The sequence below is a fragment of the Monodelphis domestica genome, chromosome 7 (assembly GCF_027887165.1).
Source record: "Monodelphis domestica isolate mMonDom1 chromosome 7, mMonDom1.pri, whole genome shotgun sequence".
Lineage (NCBI taxonomy): Eukaryota > Metazoa > Chordata > Mammalia > Didelphimorphia > Didelphidae > Monodelphis > Monodelphis domestica.
The window spans coordinates 130,143,537-130,160,854 of NC_077233.1; positions in this window are offsets into that span (position 1 = coordinate 130,143,537).

Consider the following 17,318-nt stretch of genomic DNA (forward strand, 5'->3'; position numbering starts at 1 on the left):
ACTACACAGCAGCTGATTCTGTTCAAGGGATACTCTAGGTGCACTTGGTCCCCTCTGTCCCCTGTCCCCTCAGGCCCAAGAATGGGGTCACCTGCAGAGACGTTGGCCTGGCAGGGAGCAGAGAAGAACGTATCCTAGTAAGATGTCCAGCAAAATCACATCATTAGTCTAGTGCAAGTATTGCTGGATACATTGGGGATTTTTATTTTTAAGCAATTTAGAAAGTCAAACCATGCAAATTATTCACATGTTAAAATTAGTTTAAAACAAATGCAATACTCAAAGGGTTTTAATTTAACTCTCTTTTTTTAAACAAAAAAAAATTCTTCATAATAATTTACTGTAAATGCTTCTCAGTTTGCATGCCTTGATCATTGCTGCTAGTGATTTTATGTGCCAGTAGACCTGAGTTTAGTTTACCAATTTTACTTAAAATAGTAAAAGCCACTTACAAAGTGACTGCCTAGTTTTCATTTGAAGTAAACTCTGATATGCCTTATTTTTGAAAGGTGTTTTGTCTGTTCTTTTCTTTGGTTCTGGTTTTGATTCTTTTCCCGCTTTCCTTTGTTTTTTCAAACAAATTATGATGTTGGGATTGGAAGCCCTGAGTAATGAAATCTTTGGTAAGAATTGTTTATCTAGCTCACCAATAAATCTCAGTTTAGAGGAATTATGATTCTTGGGAGGACAAAGCTCCCCACTGACTGTTGATAACCAAGTAAATTTTTTCCTGCGAGAAATTAATATTTTCAAGTAGTTATTATTGCCTTGTTTTAACTTGCTGGACACAATTTTAAATAACCCAATAAAGAGGTATAGAATTTTATTCGTTTAAAAAGCATCTTTTGTACCAAAGCAAATTTTTTTTCTCCACTCATCTCCATCATCAATTTGGACCTATGGTAGCAACCATCATGAATGGTTACAGAAACTTTTAAGTGAGTGCCTTTAGAAAACGTGGAAATTTGTGCCTGAGGTGGTAAACTTTTAATTAGGTTAATTGTAGTGCTTACCAATCAGTAATTCTACTATCACTCAGGGCTTTCGTACCTTCTAGGTGACTTCTTTCATTGTGTTTTTTTAAAATGCTGTATTTTTTTTTCAGTGCCATCATTTCAATTTCACTTAGTAAGTGGCAGATTACATTATTCAGTCACACAAGCACAGGAACATAGCAACACTAGGAGATATTTGAACATTTCTTTTACAATCGACTGAATAGATTATGTAAATGAGGTAAGCAACTTTTTGTAGAGATTGTATGTGTGAGATAATGTAATGTTCTTTTCCAGTTTTTGGACTACAGTTGAATATACTTTTTAATTATTTAAAAACATCTTTACAGAATAACATGTGATGGTTTTTTTGTATAATGTATTTGATTTTGTAAATACGTATTTCCTGATGTGATTTTTGTGAGAAATGCTAAATCTTTTAGTATATCATGTCCTCTCAAAATTGGCAGGAGCTAAATAATAGTTTGTGGGCGATTTGTATTGTGTACTGTACAATAACTGGGGAACTTTTATAATTATAAAAATATATATTAACTTTTAGTGTGTTGTTTAAACAAATGACTGGAACATACTAAAGATATTAGTAGGATTTTTCTGAATATTTCAGACTTGAACTCAGGCTAGCTTTCTTGTGTTTTTCAAAACAAAATTGTGTCTTGTCTTTTAAAATCAATAAATTTGTTTCCTTGTTACAAAAATATGTGAAATGTCCTTTTTGGGGTGGGATAGGTTGTTTTAACTTCAGGGTCAGATTGCCAAGAAATATGAATGGATCATATATTTAAAGCTAAAAAGGGACTGCAGGGGCCGACAACCTCTTTTCATTTACATATGGGAAAATTGAGGCATAAACTGGTTAAATGAAAAGAGCCACACAGAGACAAAGTATCTGAGATGTGATTTGAAAGCTTGTGTACCTGAATCCAGCTCTAAAACTTTATTCACTATACCATGTTGCCTCCATAGTGCAGTAACTGGCATATGAGAAATATAAAACAAAATTAAGTTGTATCCATTTTTTGGAATCAAGTGAAAATTGGAAATATTTATCTTACTTCTTCCTTCAATCTGTGAGAGTACCATCCCTCCATTTCTTCACGAAGTGCCAAGGTCAAAAACAAAATCAGCACCTGGTGGCCAACATTTTGGTAAAGAGCACCTCCAAATTTTTAATAAGACTTCAGACCAGCTGGTATGTGGACCACTGATCTGCTCAACCAACCAGCCTGGAAACACTAAAACAATGAGTCCAGCATAGTGTCTCCTGCCAGCCCTTAAACTTTGCATAGTCTTTGAAACTTTTACCTCCACCCTGGGGGAGAGAGAGATCATAAGAACACTTTGTTGGAGGATTTTCATATTAACATTACAAAAATAAAAGACAAAATTACACACATTGCAAGGAGCAACTCTTATTGGGCTAAACAAGGGGCATGACTAAACAAAACGTCTGAGAATCTCCCACAGTTTCTGTTGTAAATCCAGATTTTTGCAGGTTTGTAATAAGAGTTAAATGTCTCTTCATACTAACACTTTTATACACTTCCCTTGTTCAGCTTGAAATACTAAATTGTAAAAAATAATTATGAATTCCTTTCTGAGGAACTTTCAACCTATAAAGTTTTTTTGCAGTCTTTCTAATTTTTGTAAGTTATAATTTACAGATCTTCAGACTAAATGAAATAGACATCTAGGTGGCACAATGGATAGAGTGCTGGACCTGGAGTCAGGAAAATTCTTCATGAGGTCAAATCTCACTTAAGATGTTTACTAGCTGTGTGACCTAGAACAAGTCACTTAACCTTATTTTGCCTCAATTATTCAACCATAAAATAAGCTGGAGAAGGAAATTAAAAAGCATTCCAGTATCCTTGCCAAGAAAACCCCAAATGGTGTCATGAAGACTCAGATACTACTGAAAATCATACAACAATATGGGGTTATTTCCATTCAAAAAGAAAGGTGAGAGTAACAGAAGAAGGAAGAAAGGAGAGGGAAGGGTACAGAAGAGTAGGAGGGACAAAGGGAGAAAAAAAACCTGGTGAAAAAGATTACCATGGAACAAAGCCATTTCTTGATCCAAATACTGAAGTACTGGTTCCCAACAGCACCAAACAACCCAACTTTTAACATGAAATTTTAATTGATGAGAATTTGAGCCATTATATTCTAAAGACTTCATAAGGAAATGACTTAAAAAACTTTTGACTGCGGTCAGAGCCACAGCATAAGACTGAATGAACTGTGAATCTGGCCCAGTTGAGCATTTCTTATGGTCTGGTAACTGCTTTTTTTCAAGAGACTTGGGATCTTTCTAAGAAAAATTATTTTGGTTCCCATTTTCTCTGAACTTTCTGATATTCCAAACATAACTTGTGACATGTATATTGTTCTTGTCAATGTTTATTCTTTCTTTTTCAACTACTTGAATCTTCTTTTGTCTTGAACTTTCCCAAGATCTCAATATTCTGACTTTTTCCACTCCTAAGGAATAGAAACTAAATTTCTTCATATACTTCTCAGGTCATTCCATTGTTTTTTACCTTTCATTATTATCTAAATCGAAGTGTTTTGTTTTCTTTTTTTAAAAAAAGTATTAAGAATGCTGTGGAGCTAAATATGTTCTTCTCATGGCCTTTTTAATTAGCCATCCTAGAAAAAAATATGAAATTTTTATTTCAAATATAGACAGTCTGTGTCTGTTATTATTAGAATGTAGTGAAAATTTTAACTCAGAGTTTCTTTTCACACCACAGCCAAGGCAAGGAGCTTGAAAGGCACCTTCAGCAGGGGATATGAAAAAGAGAGACAGACTTCCCCTCCATAGAGGAATTGGGTCCTTAGCTAACTTCTTCCTTAAACTTTATTTAGTACCTGGCAATCAAGAGTAATGAGTTGTTTCTTCACACTTAGTATCCAAGAAATCTGATTCCTAGGAGAAATGACCAGGAATCTCATAACAGCAACTTTGGTGGGAGGAGGCTGAAAGAGAACTTGAATCCACTCCTCAAAAAAGAAACTGTCAAAGTGCATTGTGAATGCTGGAAAGAATCATGCAGTTCAACTCAATTTTACAGGAAAGGAAACAGGTCCCGGGGGAGGAGGGGGGCAACTGACTTGTCCAAGGTTACAGAAGAAGAAAGCCCATTCAACATTTTTTAATGTTTTTGCCATTTTAACAATATTTTATTTTTTCTTAATTATGTTAAAAACATTTCAATATATTTTTAAAAAATTTTCCATGGTTATATAATCCCTATTGTCCCCCTCCTGGAACTAACAAGCAATTCCACTGGGTTATACACATATTAGCACTCGAAACCAATTTCCATATTATTCATTTTTGTACTAGAGTGATCTTTTAAAATCCAAACCCCACCTCACATATGCATATAAACAAATGATAAATCACATGTTTTCTTCTGCATTTCCACTCCCACAATTCTTCTGTAGATAGTATTCTTTCTCATAAGTCTCTCAGAATTGTCCTGGATCATTGCATTGCTGTTAGTGGCAAAGTCTATTACATTTGTTCATCCCACAATGTTTCAGTTACTGTGTACAATGTTCTCCTGGTTCTGCTTAGTTCACTCCACATCAGTTCATGGAGGTCTTTCCAGTTCTTAAATATATCAACTAGTTCAAAAAAATAAATTTTAACCTTTTTTTAAAAAAAGTTTTGAGTTAAATTCTCACCTTAGTTCCCTCTCTTCCTTCCCCATCCCTGAGTTGGCAACAACTCTTATAGAAACTTGGGGTAGAATTAAATGGAATGCAAATCACTTTGACTTACAGTCAGAGCTAAAAGGGACCTTGGAGGCCTCCTTATCCAACCCCTTCATTTTACAGATGAGAAAACTGAGACCAAATCAATCATATTAAGTTACCACCATGTGCTAGACACTAGAGATTCATGGACAGAAATGAAAAGGTTCCTGCCCTCGAAGAGAAACTTGTACATGCAGTAGATGGAGTACTAAGTCCAAAGTCAGCAAAATTTGAGTTAAAATCCAGCCTCATACACTTGCTAACTATGTGACCCTGGGCAAGTTACTTAATCTCTGTCTCAGTTTCTTCATCTGTAAAATTGAGATAATAGTACCTCTCTCCCAGTGTTATTTTAAGGATTAAAAACAATAATTATAAAGCTCAGCACAATGCGTGGCATATAGTAAATACTATTTAAATGTTTGCTGTTATTATATATAATATATGTAAAAATAGAAAGTAATTTCTTGGGGAAAAGATACTAACAGAGCAGGGGATCCTAAGAGGCCTTGTACAGAGGGTAGTGAGCTTCTCGGGGGCACATAGCTGGTGTGCTGAGGACTCTGGATCCCAGTCTTTTGGCTCTCAAGTCCAGTGCCCTCATGCTAAACAGTCCTTGATCCTAAAACAGGTCCCTGATAACTTTCACCCATTACATTGTTTTTCCCCTGTTAAGCCATTCATCGCATACTTGGTTGAACACCAACTAGTTGAGTCACTTTCAACCACTCCCAATTCCATAATTAGGAGCTTATTGAGACAGTTTAAAAAGTTAATCCAGTAAATTCTTGGTAATGTTGCTTCTTCCTTTCCAAGTTTCAAATTCAGCATATACTTAGGGACTATTTCCCTCACTGAGGTAAGGACAGAGCAATGGAGTTTATTCTGTAACTGCTGAAGTAGCAGAGTCCAAGCTGCATCCCTCTGGCCCCAAGCGATGTACAGACCTAATTATAACAAGAAAAATCCCCATTACTAGAAAGTGAAGACTGAGAAACTGTGTTTCTCATAATAATCTCCTAAGGGAGGTAGCACAAATATCCCCATTTTACAAACATAGAGCCTGAGGGATGCAAGCCAGTTGCCCAAGGTCACAGCTAGCAAATTCCAGAGTCAAGATTTGAACCCAACTCTCCTGCCTTGAAATCCAGCTTTCTCTACTAGGCTGTGTAGCAGAAAGGAGGCAATGTTATCTCCTGCTTTCTCTGACTGACCTGTGATTCAAAATGAAAATTTTTTTTTCTTCATTAAGAAATTTTCCCAACTAATCTGAACCTTCAGCTGTTTTCTCCCCTGTCCTAGGTTTTTAGAGAGGGACAGGGTATTGATTCCTTCTCTCTTCTCCATATCCCAGGAATATAGATTCTTTTTATGGTGGTGTTTTGGGGTTGTTTTTTTTTAATTGTAGTTCTCTCCTGAGCTCAGCCTCATCTCTGATACCTTGGATAGCTCCAGTGCAGGATGCTGAGAACTGAGTAAGATTCAGCATAATTCTCCCCCAGCCACTGAAAATTCCCTCAATCATCCCAGGAAGATCCAGATACTTGTTCTCCTGAACTCCATAAGATAGGAAAATGGAAGGACCCTTTTTAGAAGGATTTTCAGGAACAAGAATTCAGAGGGAAGATGACAAGTTTGGAAGAGTTGGGTATTAAACTACTTCTCCCATTTACTACCCTTGGAACTTCAAGCAAGACATTCCCCACCTCAACCCTGCCTCAGTTTTTGCCTCTGTAAAATGAGGTGCATGGACCAGATAATCTCTAAGGTCCCTTGCAGGTCTAATATCCTAGGACCTATTTCTCAGAAAGCTGGAACTTTTTTGTCTTTAAAGTGTTCTTAATATCTAATCCAGCTTAAATTTTACAGTTATTAAATTTAGATATGTCTTTTATTTAAACCCTTACTTTCTGTCTTGAAACTGATACTGAGTACTGGTTCCAAGGTAGAAGAGCAGCAAGGGATAAGCTCTGGGGGTTAAGTGACTTGCCCAGGGTCACATAGCTTAGAAGTGGCTGATGTCATATTTGAACCCAGGACCTCCTATTTCCAGGTCTGGTTCTTTATCCACTTAGCCACCCAGCTTCCCTCTCAGTATAGCTTTGGAAGGGGGAAGGAAAAAGCATGTGCTACTAAGTGCTTACAAATGGTATTGGCTTTGAATAACAATAATACCAAGAATCCCATAGCTGGGTGGATTTTTGAGTACCTCTATTCCAATCTCCTTATTTTACATAAGACAAAACAGATCTGGAAGGAGCAACTAACTTAGCCAAGACCATAAAGGCAGAGCCCAGGCCCAAACCTTATAGCTCTTGTGACTGAATGAATATCCCGTATTTTGCATTCCTGAGCCTTGAGATCCACACAAATGATCCTCTGCCTTCTTAGTATTCATCAAACACTACACTCCATCTCTAGACTCTGTGTCATGTTTCTACCTTCGTCTATGCCTAGAATGCTCTCTCTCCATACCTTAGCCTCCTAGCTTCCCTGGATCCCTTCAAAATACAACTCAAAGTGCAACCTTCTGCCAGAGACCTTTCCTAGTCACCTTACCCTCTGCTTTTCACCTGAGGTGATCTCTCATTTATATTGCATGTATCTTGTATGTACATAGTTGTTGCCTATTGTATCCTCCATTAGAATATGAATTTTTGAGGCTAAAGAACATGTTTGGCATTTCTTCACATCTCCAGTGATTTCCATCACAATTACACAATGACCTCTATATAGTAAGTACTTAATAAACCTTTTTGTTGATTGACCACCACACTGACTCCTAGACCTCCAACATTACTTTAATATGTTCTTATATAATAATAAGCAAAGAGTGGCCCACTTTGGAAAGGTGAGAATTGGGACCTTACATAGAGATTTGGAAAAAAATAGGGAAGGTACCTTGGAACACTGGCTGTTTCTACCCAAGATCCAAGGTTAAATCCTATCCCCTATTCCTGTTTTCTCAGATTGAGACTTCTGTTCACCAGGTAAAATTGGCCATGTCATTAGATCCCTTCAAATCATGTGGTGTGGGTTCATGGAAAGCACTGAGTTTGATGCTACTGGACTTGGATTGAAGTACTGCCTTTGCCACTGGTTGTGTGATCCTGTGTTCTCAGTTTCCTTATTTGTAAAATAGAAAGATTTGTACTATGTGACATCCAAGATGTCTTCTAACTAAAATTGTGGTTCTATGACCAGATTCTAGCCCATTAAATGTGTCTGTAATAGATTTGACACACTTTATTGTGTATATTTGTAGAAAAAACTCACACTAAAAATTTTCATGAAAAAAATTTGTAGCATATTTATAGTATTTTAAGGTCATTTTAGTTGTGCAACCAAATCTATACATGGCCAAATTGTGCTTAACATTCTTAATCTTCAGTTCAACATGAATTTTATTTTAATGTATCAACACTTTGACTCAATATATGCATGGATTCTCCATAATTTAAAAAACAAGTATTGACAGTAAAGAATATAAGCCATTCTCATTCGAATCACATAAGGAGACTAAAGTAAAGCATTCTCCTTATATTACCCCATAAGATAATACATTTTTCAATAAGTTGTACAGAATTAAAAATCTTCTGGTGTAGTACCTGAAAAGCTGTCATGTGAAGGAAGGATTAGATGAGCTTTGATTGGCCCCAGAGGGCAGAACTAACTAGAATTAATGGGTGGAAGTGGCAAAGAGACATATTTCTGATGTAAGGGAAAAACTCCTGAACAATTAGAGTTGCCCAAAGTGGAATCATCTCCCTTGGGGAGTTGGGGAGGGAAAGAGGGAGTTCTATATCATTGTACATCTTCAAGTGAAGGTTTGATGAGTCCTTGTGGGAACAGTTTTAAGGGGACTTTCAGTTCGGTTACAGATTAGACTGAATGACCCATGAGGTCCTTGTGACTTGGATATTTTATGATCCTGTGGTTCATTACTGTGCATGCTACACTCTTAGGAGATTTTTTTAATCCTTCTGCTGGAGGCCCTTCCTATTCCTTGACTTTGCAAGCTGCTAATGCCTTCCTTTCAGAAGGAAATCACCTTACATCTGTTCTGCATATATTGCATAACTATGTAGTAATTTCTATATTGTCTCTTTATTAGAATAGGACCCTCTGAGGACAGGGCCCCCTATTTTGGCTTTTCTCTGCATCATAAGCACTGAACAGAGTGCCTGGCACATAGGTGATGCTGAATAAAAGCTTGTTGAGTAGTTTTTCTTATACAGGGTGTTCTACAAGTCTTAGTGCAGCTTTAAGTTTAAAATTGCACAAAAACTTTTGGGCCATCCTACCTATAGTTAGCATAATCCTTACCTCTCAGTTGACATCATATGCCAGATGATGAATAAAAGTTCTAATATTTTTAAAAATAGTATTGTAAGGCTATTATATATCTAGACATCTTTGTATAATTTTCCACTTAGACATAAAATAATTTTGAACATTCATTTCTTTTAAAATCTGAGTTCCAAATTCTCTCCCTTCCTCCAATTCCTTTTCCTTGAGATGATAAACAATTTTATATAGGCTATACATGTGCAGCCATACAAAACATTTCCATATTAGTGATCTTATAAAAGAAAATGGGCCCCCCAAAACACAAAAAAGTAAATAATAGTATGCTTCGATCTTCATTCAACATTCATCAATTTTTTTTCTCTGAAAGTGGATAGCATTTTTCATCATAAATCTTCAGGATTGTCTTGGATCATTGTATTGCTATGTATAGCTAAGTTATTTATGGTTGATCATTGTGCAATATACTGTGTACAATGTTCTCCTGGTTCTGCTCATTTCATTTTATATCAATTCATGTATGTTTTTTTCTGAAATATTCTGCTCATCATTTCTCTTAACACAATCATATTCCATTACAGGCATTTACCACAACTTGCTGAGCCATTCCTCAATGGATGGGCATCCTCTCAATTCCCAATTCTTTGCCACTACAAAGAACTGCTATAAACATTTTTGTACAAATAAATACTTTTCCATTTTTTCTATTATCTCTTTGGGATACCAACCTAATATTAGTATTCCTGGATGAAAGGGTATGCACAGTTTTATGCCCCTACAGGCATACATCCAAACTGCTCTCCCCAAATGGTTGAATCAGTTGTCTGGTCTTTTTAAAATGTTTAATTATCTTGGTATTCAGGCAAGTCTAATAATAATAATAATAAGTTCATTTCCCTAGCACCTGAAGGTTTACAAAGTACTCTCCTCATATCATCCCCCTGAGATACAGCAAACAGCATAAGAATTATTTTTATTTTACAAATTAAGAACTTGATGAATGAAGCACTCAATGACGTACCCAACTATCAAGCTTTATGAACCAGCTAGCACAGAACAAAGGACATTGATTCATACATCACCTCTGATTCTTACCACTTCTATGACCTTGTGCAAATTATTTAACTTCTTTGAGCCTCAGTTTCCACATTTGTAAAATGAGAAGAGAGGATTGAACTAGATGGCCTCGAGTTGCCTTCCAATTCCAAATCTGTTGTTAGTGTTGTTTAGTCATTTCAGCCATGTCTGACTCTTCATGACTTAATTTGGCATTTTCATGGCAAAGATATTGGACTAGTTTGCCATTTCCTTCTCCAGATCATTTTACAAATGAAGAAACTGAGGCAAAGTGGGTTAAGTGACTTGGTAATGAAGCCAGATAAATGAAGCCAGGAAATATTTATTAATCAGAGGCTGTGCTAAAGAGCACTATACTAAGTTTGAGAGATACAATGTATGATTCCATTAAACAATCCTTAAGCACCTACTACATGCAGGACTCTAGACTTGATATGAGGGAGACAAAATTGAGATCCGGTATGGTCCTTGCCTTAAGTTTACATTCTACCACACAATAAGCTGCCCTCTGGTCTTTACTCTGTTTAACCTGGCATTAGGAGCCCTTGAATTAAAATATTCTCTTCCCTTAGTTTTATTGAAAAAAGAAGGGTGGCACTCAGCCCCTGTTATGACTGAAATGAACTAGATCTCCAAAGAACCTGGGCCAGGAATATTCAGGCCAATTTTAAATGAGTTTTGGAGTCATATTACTGTCTCCAAGGGAAAATGAAGCCAATAAATGAATCTACTTATGAGTAACCTAAATATTCTACTAATATCCAACTGCATATCTGGGTATAAGATTAAAATCCTTACCAACATTGGCCCCATTTCAGTGCTTATTGATAAATCTTAGCTTCTTGATTTCCTGCAAGGAAGAAAGTTGACAAAATACATGACTGGAGGAGAAAAAAAAATGTCATTTAGTCTTTCTGTTAAGCTACAGGTTGATCAAACTGAAGGGGATTTTAGGGATCATACTGATCCAAACACTTAATTTGACAATAAGAAGAAACTGAGTCTCAGAAACAAGAAGTGGCTTGCCTAAGGTCCCCAAGCTAGTAAGTGAATCTAGGTCTCCTTATTCCAAGTGTTGTGCTCCTACTAAGGTTGTTGTTGATTTCTAATAAGAACTCACGTTTATGTAGGCTTCACATATATTAATTCATATAACTCTCACTATAACCCTGTGAGGCAAGTGCTTTTGTCATTCCCATTTTACAGGGTAGGTAACTGAGGCCTGAAGGGTTTAAGTTAGGGAGGAAAAGAGAAAGAATAATCATATACTTAACACACTATATGTGCCAGGCACTGCATGCTGCTAAGGAATTTACAAATATTATTTCATTTGATCTTCACAAGTATGCAAGGTAGGTGCTATTCTAATCCACATTTTACAGTTGAGAAAACTGAGGCAAAAACAAATTAAGTGACTTGTCCAGGGTCACACAGCTAGAGTGTGTCCAAGGCCAGATTTGAACACACAACTTTCTGACTCCAAATTCAGTGTTCTATCCACTTCACCACCAAGCTTACTGAAGTTTGATACACACAAACACATTCTTCTGTGAAAAGGATCTCTAGCATCAGTACATGCAAACAAGAAATATTTAACATTTAAAAATTGAACTTTGATAGATGTTATTCTTTGATTTATGGACAAGAAAGAGAAGGCTTAGAGGATCTACCATCCAGCCCCTATTAGAGTCAAGCAAGTGAAAGGCATCTGAGAGATCCAGAGAGGTCCAGAGGTGTCAAGTATGGGGTCCACAAGTGACACAGCCCACAACACTCCCAAGTGTGGCCCAAAACAGAATCAAATGTAATTGGGAAATATTTAACAAGACAAATAAAGAACAATTAAATATAGATAATATTACGTTTTAAAACTATCAATATTTAGCCCTATGACAATTAGCAACCCCCATTTCTATTTGAGTTTGAAATCACTACTTTAGTCTGAACTCATTTTTGCAGATGGAGAAACTGAAGCTCAAGGAGAAGTGACTAACCAAAGAATCCCACAAGAAAGCCAGGAGGAGGAGAAACAAGTATTCCTGGCTCCTCACTGCCACCATCTCACTAACTTCTCCTCCTTTGATAATCATTCTTCTACAATCTGGATTATTCAGTCTAGGACTGTGTTGGTGAACCTATGGCACAGGTGCTGGAGGGGACTTCTCCCTTCCCCCTCTTCACTAACCAAAGAACCACACAAGAATTAAGTAGAAGAGGCATTGCTAAAACCCAGACCCTTTGAGTCAATAGTATTCACTTTTTTAATGTATCTTTCAAAATTTGCAGGTAGGCCAAATAGCATGTAAAACTGATAACAATCCATACAGATCTCAAAGCTGAATTTTCAGCCAGATCTAAAATCAGTCAGGATATAAGCAATTAAGATTTTTTCATTAAAATTGAAAATATAACCTGATACCTAATTGTTTCTGGAGTTTGCTCCTCTTTCACTACCACCAGCATAGGCACCACTAGAGAGAATAGTTTGGGTGTTTGAAGTAACCATTTCTTGCTCCCTGTTTCCCTAATCCCATTGATTCACAGACTCTGCCTGGGGGAAGAACATTTTCCCCCACATCATCGTTCCATACCCTTGTCTCCATCCAGCTCAATTCAATCTCTCCCCTGGCTTTGACCTCCTCTTCCTTTCCCTCAACATTGTACCATGTGGAACTTCCACTAGGTTCTTAACATTTTTCTTCACCCTTGACCTTACCATTCTTCCATCTCCTTGTCCTCAGGAAACATGGTTCTCTCTAAAAGAAACTAGATCCTTGGCATTTATCCCAACACTGATTGCTCCCTTCTCCCCAGTCTCTAGATATATTGGGCCAGGAGGAGGAGAAACAAGTATTCCTGGCTCCCCACTGCCACCATCTCACTAACTTCTCCTCCTTTGATAATCATTCCCCTACAATCTGGATTATTCAGTCTATGAATGTGTTGGTGAACCTATGGCACAGGTGCTGGAGGGGACTTCTCCCTTCTCTCTCTTCACACACACCTAAAGACATTTCTTTCATCACTTACCCCTTTGCCCAGCAGTCCAATGGGAGCACTTCATCACTCCCCTGTCTGGGGTTCACATGCATCATGAGGGTTTCAGATTAGGCATTCAGTTTCTAAAAAGTTCACCATCAATGGCCTAGAATTTTTTTAATTTTATGTACTTGTCCTCAGGGCACTTTTTCTTCTTTCCCAAGGAGCTCAATATCTGGGTCAAAGCCTTTCTCAATCCAACTCCTGGTTTCATACCTGACTACTTCAATATATACATTATTTTCCCCTTAAATATTCAGATATGTAATTATAGCAGCCTCAAGTTCTATGACCAACAACCTCACTATTTCACTCCTATCAAGAATCATGCCTTAGATTAAAACATTATTAACACCTCCATAATTCGGAACCCTGAAATTACCATCTCTGATTATTATTCCTGGTCTTCCATCTTTCTCTCTGCTTCACTCCTAAACTTAATTATTCAATTCATCTAATATTTCAATCCTTTTATCCTGTTTTCCCTAGTTTTTCACCCTCTCTCTCCTTTTCCTCTTTTAATGGTCTTGATTGTGGCATAAATCATTGAGGGCTCTTTTCATGTGGATGCTCAAAAAGACACAACAGATCCAAGATATATTGCAGAGAGACAAATTTAACTTTTTAGAGATATTGAGACTTGGCAGAATGAAATTTATGACTAGGATATAGTTTTGGATGGATAACTAATTTTTAAAATAGGTAGATTTGGATCATGTGAATAATAAGATGGTGGATTAATACATTTTCTCCAATATCAGTGACCTTTTAAACCTCTCCAAAAGAGAAATTATGAGCCAAAGATAAGGCACCATCATCTGATTCCATAATCTAGAATATCCAGAATCCAAAAGCAGATAAAAAACAAAGGAAAATCCAGGAACTGGCATTTGCTCATTCATTCATCATCCCTCACCCAACCTCCACATTACCAGTAGTAAGACCATACTAGCAGATCCAAGGGCATGACACAGGGTTAATTAAAACCTACTCTTACACTCTGGTCTACCCAACCTCTTTTCAGTATTGTGGGGATCCTGACTTTAAGCTGCAGAAATTTTCTGGAGCCTTTATAGCCAGCTTAGCTACAGCCTTTTAGGAGCAAAAAAAAATGTGGAAGGCTGCAACATGGAAGTGCCTATGCTTCAAAGCCTTGACTTGTGGATACCAGGGAAAACAGCATTTGAACTCCCAGTGCCAGTCCAGAGATATAAGGAACAAAGAGAGTGAGACAGTTCACTAAAGAGGACATCATGCATGTGGGGGACTGTATGTACTCCACCTAGCCCAAGGGAAAGGGCACACCATCCAGCTGGGATCAATACTGACCACCCAAAATCAGTTGGGGCAGATACCTAGGATGTATAATCATGAATTGCCCAGTGTAGGGGAATTTTGAGCTCCACCTCCGAAGGAAATCACAATCAGAGAAGAGGGAGTCAGAAAGTGAATGATAAGGAAAATAAGCATGTGTGTGTGTGTGTGTGTGTGTGTGTGTGTGTGTGTGTGTGTGTGTGTGTGATGGGGTGGTGGTAGGGGAGACTGAAAATAACATATTTCAGGAAAAAGAAATCTCAAAGACCTTAAACACAAATACATAAATCAATGGGAAAAAATGCAGATGGAAATATGGCCTCCATGTCTAGTAAATAAGTTCAGAAATCAATGAATAAATGCTGCAAAATTAAGAAATGTGATCCAATGCTTCATGAGACACATGACCCTGTGGAATTTGAGGAGAACATGATAACAAGACATACTGTACCTGAGTAGTTAAAAAATAATAATCAGGAGTACAAAATTAATGTCCTTCACAACAAAAATAATAGCAGAAAAGGAAAACTTGAATTTGCAATGGTAAGCCTGATGGACAAAAACAAAAGAGAGAAAGGCTTGGGAATGCAAAAACACAGAAGTAAAGGACAACCTAGAGGAAGAAATACAGAAAACAATAATATTAAAAAGAATATTAAAAGAAAATGTGTTCAATATGTAAAATATACTGATCTTAAAGATGTGAGGGGTAGAGACAACCTATAAGGACATGACAGGGCAAAAAAAAAAAACAAACAAAAATAGCAATAGAAGAGAACTGCCCAGACTGAAATTTCAACTAAGGAATTTAAAAATGACCTCCAGGAAAAAAAATTCAAGGCTGCAAACTCCAAGCATATAATAATTAAACTTAGCAATTCAACTCAGAACAACTGTAGACCATCAGAAGAAAGACCTTCAAATACAAAGGAAAGAACATTCAGAGGAAGAAATGGAATGATGGGTTCTAAAGATCAATGAAGACTTCTGGGTAAGAATGGTGGCAGATTAGATGCAGCTCACTTCCCCTCCTCAGACCCAACAATACAGACGACCCCAAAAGACCCCAAAAAAACCATACTCAAAAGAACAGAGGGACTCTACAGTAGGGTGCAGCACTGAAGGTACATGGGATTCAGGCATTTCCACAGTATAAGGGAATGAAAAAGCTCCCACCCACACTTGAGCTGACCTACCCTCCCTCACCACAACTACGGAGCCAGAGTTAAAGTCAGCATGTGCTAGAACCAACGAGTGAGGGAGAGGCACACCAGGAGTGAGCTACAGGCAGCCCCAGGTCTTGCAAGCTGACTAAGACCACCAAGGACTTACCCCTGAGAGCAGTAACACCTGAAACCCTTGCAGGAAAGCAAGGGGTGCTCAGAACTCAGGCAAACAGAACCAGCATGCCATAATCAACAAGTTTGCGAAGGGCATCCCTGAAGTGAGCAAGGGGCACCTATAGGTCTTCGGAGTTGACTAAGACCACCAAGGACTTACCCCTGAGAGCAGTAACGCCCAAAATGCCAGCAGGCAGAGGAGGGCAGATCTCGGGCTCCCCCAAGAAGATAGCCCAGCTGAGGAGAATTGAGAGCTTGCCTGATGCAAAAAGCCTTGATCATTAGATCCATACACAGAGAGCCAGCCCTCCTCACTCAGATTTTTGACTGGAAAGGGAAGGAAAAACCATAGAGATGGCAAACAGTGCCCAGGAACAACTTCCCAAAACCAAGAAAAGCAAGAAGAAGTGGTTGACTTTGCATAGTTTTTACAGATGAATAATACAGACTACAGAGGAAATAGCAGAAGAGAACCCCAAATAAATGTTCCAAAACCTTCCAAAAGAAATGGAAATTGTCCACAAGCTCTTGAAGAATTTAAAATGGAGGTTATCAAAAAGATGGAGGCCTTCTGTCAGGAAAAATGGGAAATAATGCAAAGAGAATGCAATAATCTGAAGGAAAAGAATTCCCAATTGGAGAAACAGCTAGAAGCCTCAAAAATCAGGATAGACCAAACTGAAAAGGAAAACCAGACTTTAAAGACCAGAATTGAGCAACTGGAAGACAATGATCTTGCAAAACAGCAAGAATTAATGAAGCAAAGTCAAAAGACTAAGAAATTAGAAGAAAACATAAAATATCTCACTGACAAGATGACAGATCAGGAAAATAGAGGAAGGAGAGACAATATGAGAATTACTGGTCTACCTGAAAAGCCAGAAATAAACAGGAATCTTGACATAATTATATAAGATATCATCCAAGAAAACTGCACCAAGGTTCTAGAACAAGGGGGCAAAATAGAAATTGAAAGGGTTCATAGAACACTCTCTATACTAAATCCCCAAGAGACAACTCCCAGGAATTTAATTGCCAAATTCAAGAGCTTCCAAGCTAAGGAGAAAATCCTACAAGAAGCCAAAAAGAAACAATTAAGATACAAAGGAGCACCAATCAGGATCACACAAGACCTGGCAGCTTCCACACTGAATGACCACAAGGCCTGGAACATGATATTCAGAAAGGCAAGAGAACTGGGTCTTCAACCAAGAATCACCTATCCATCAAAACTGACTATATGCTTCCAGGGGAAAGTATGGGAATTCAACAAAATAGAAGATTTCCAAGTATTTGTAAATAAAAGACCAAAAGTCAGTAGAAAGTTTGATATCCAAACACAAAGAGCAAGAGAAACATGAAAAGGTAAATATGAAATAAAGGGAAAAGGAGAATAATGTTTTTTTTTCTTCTTTTATTCAAACTCTCTTCTATAAGGACTACATTTGGATCAAAT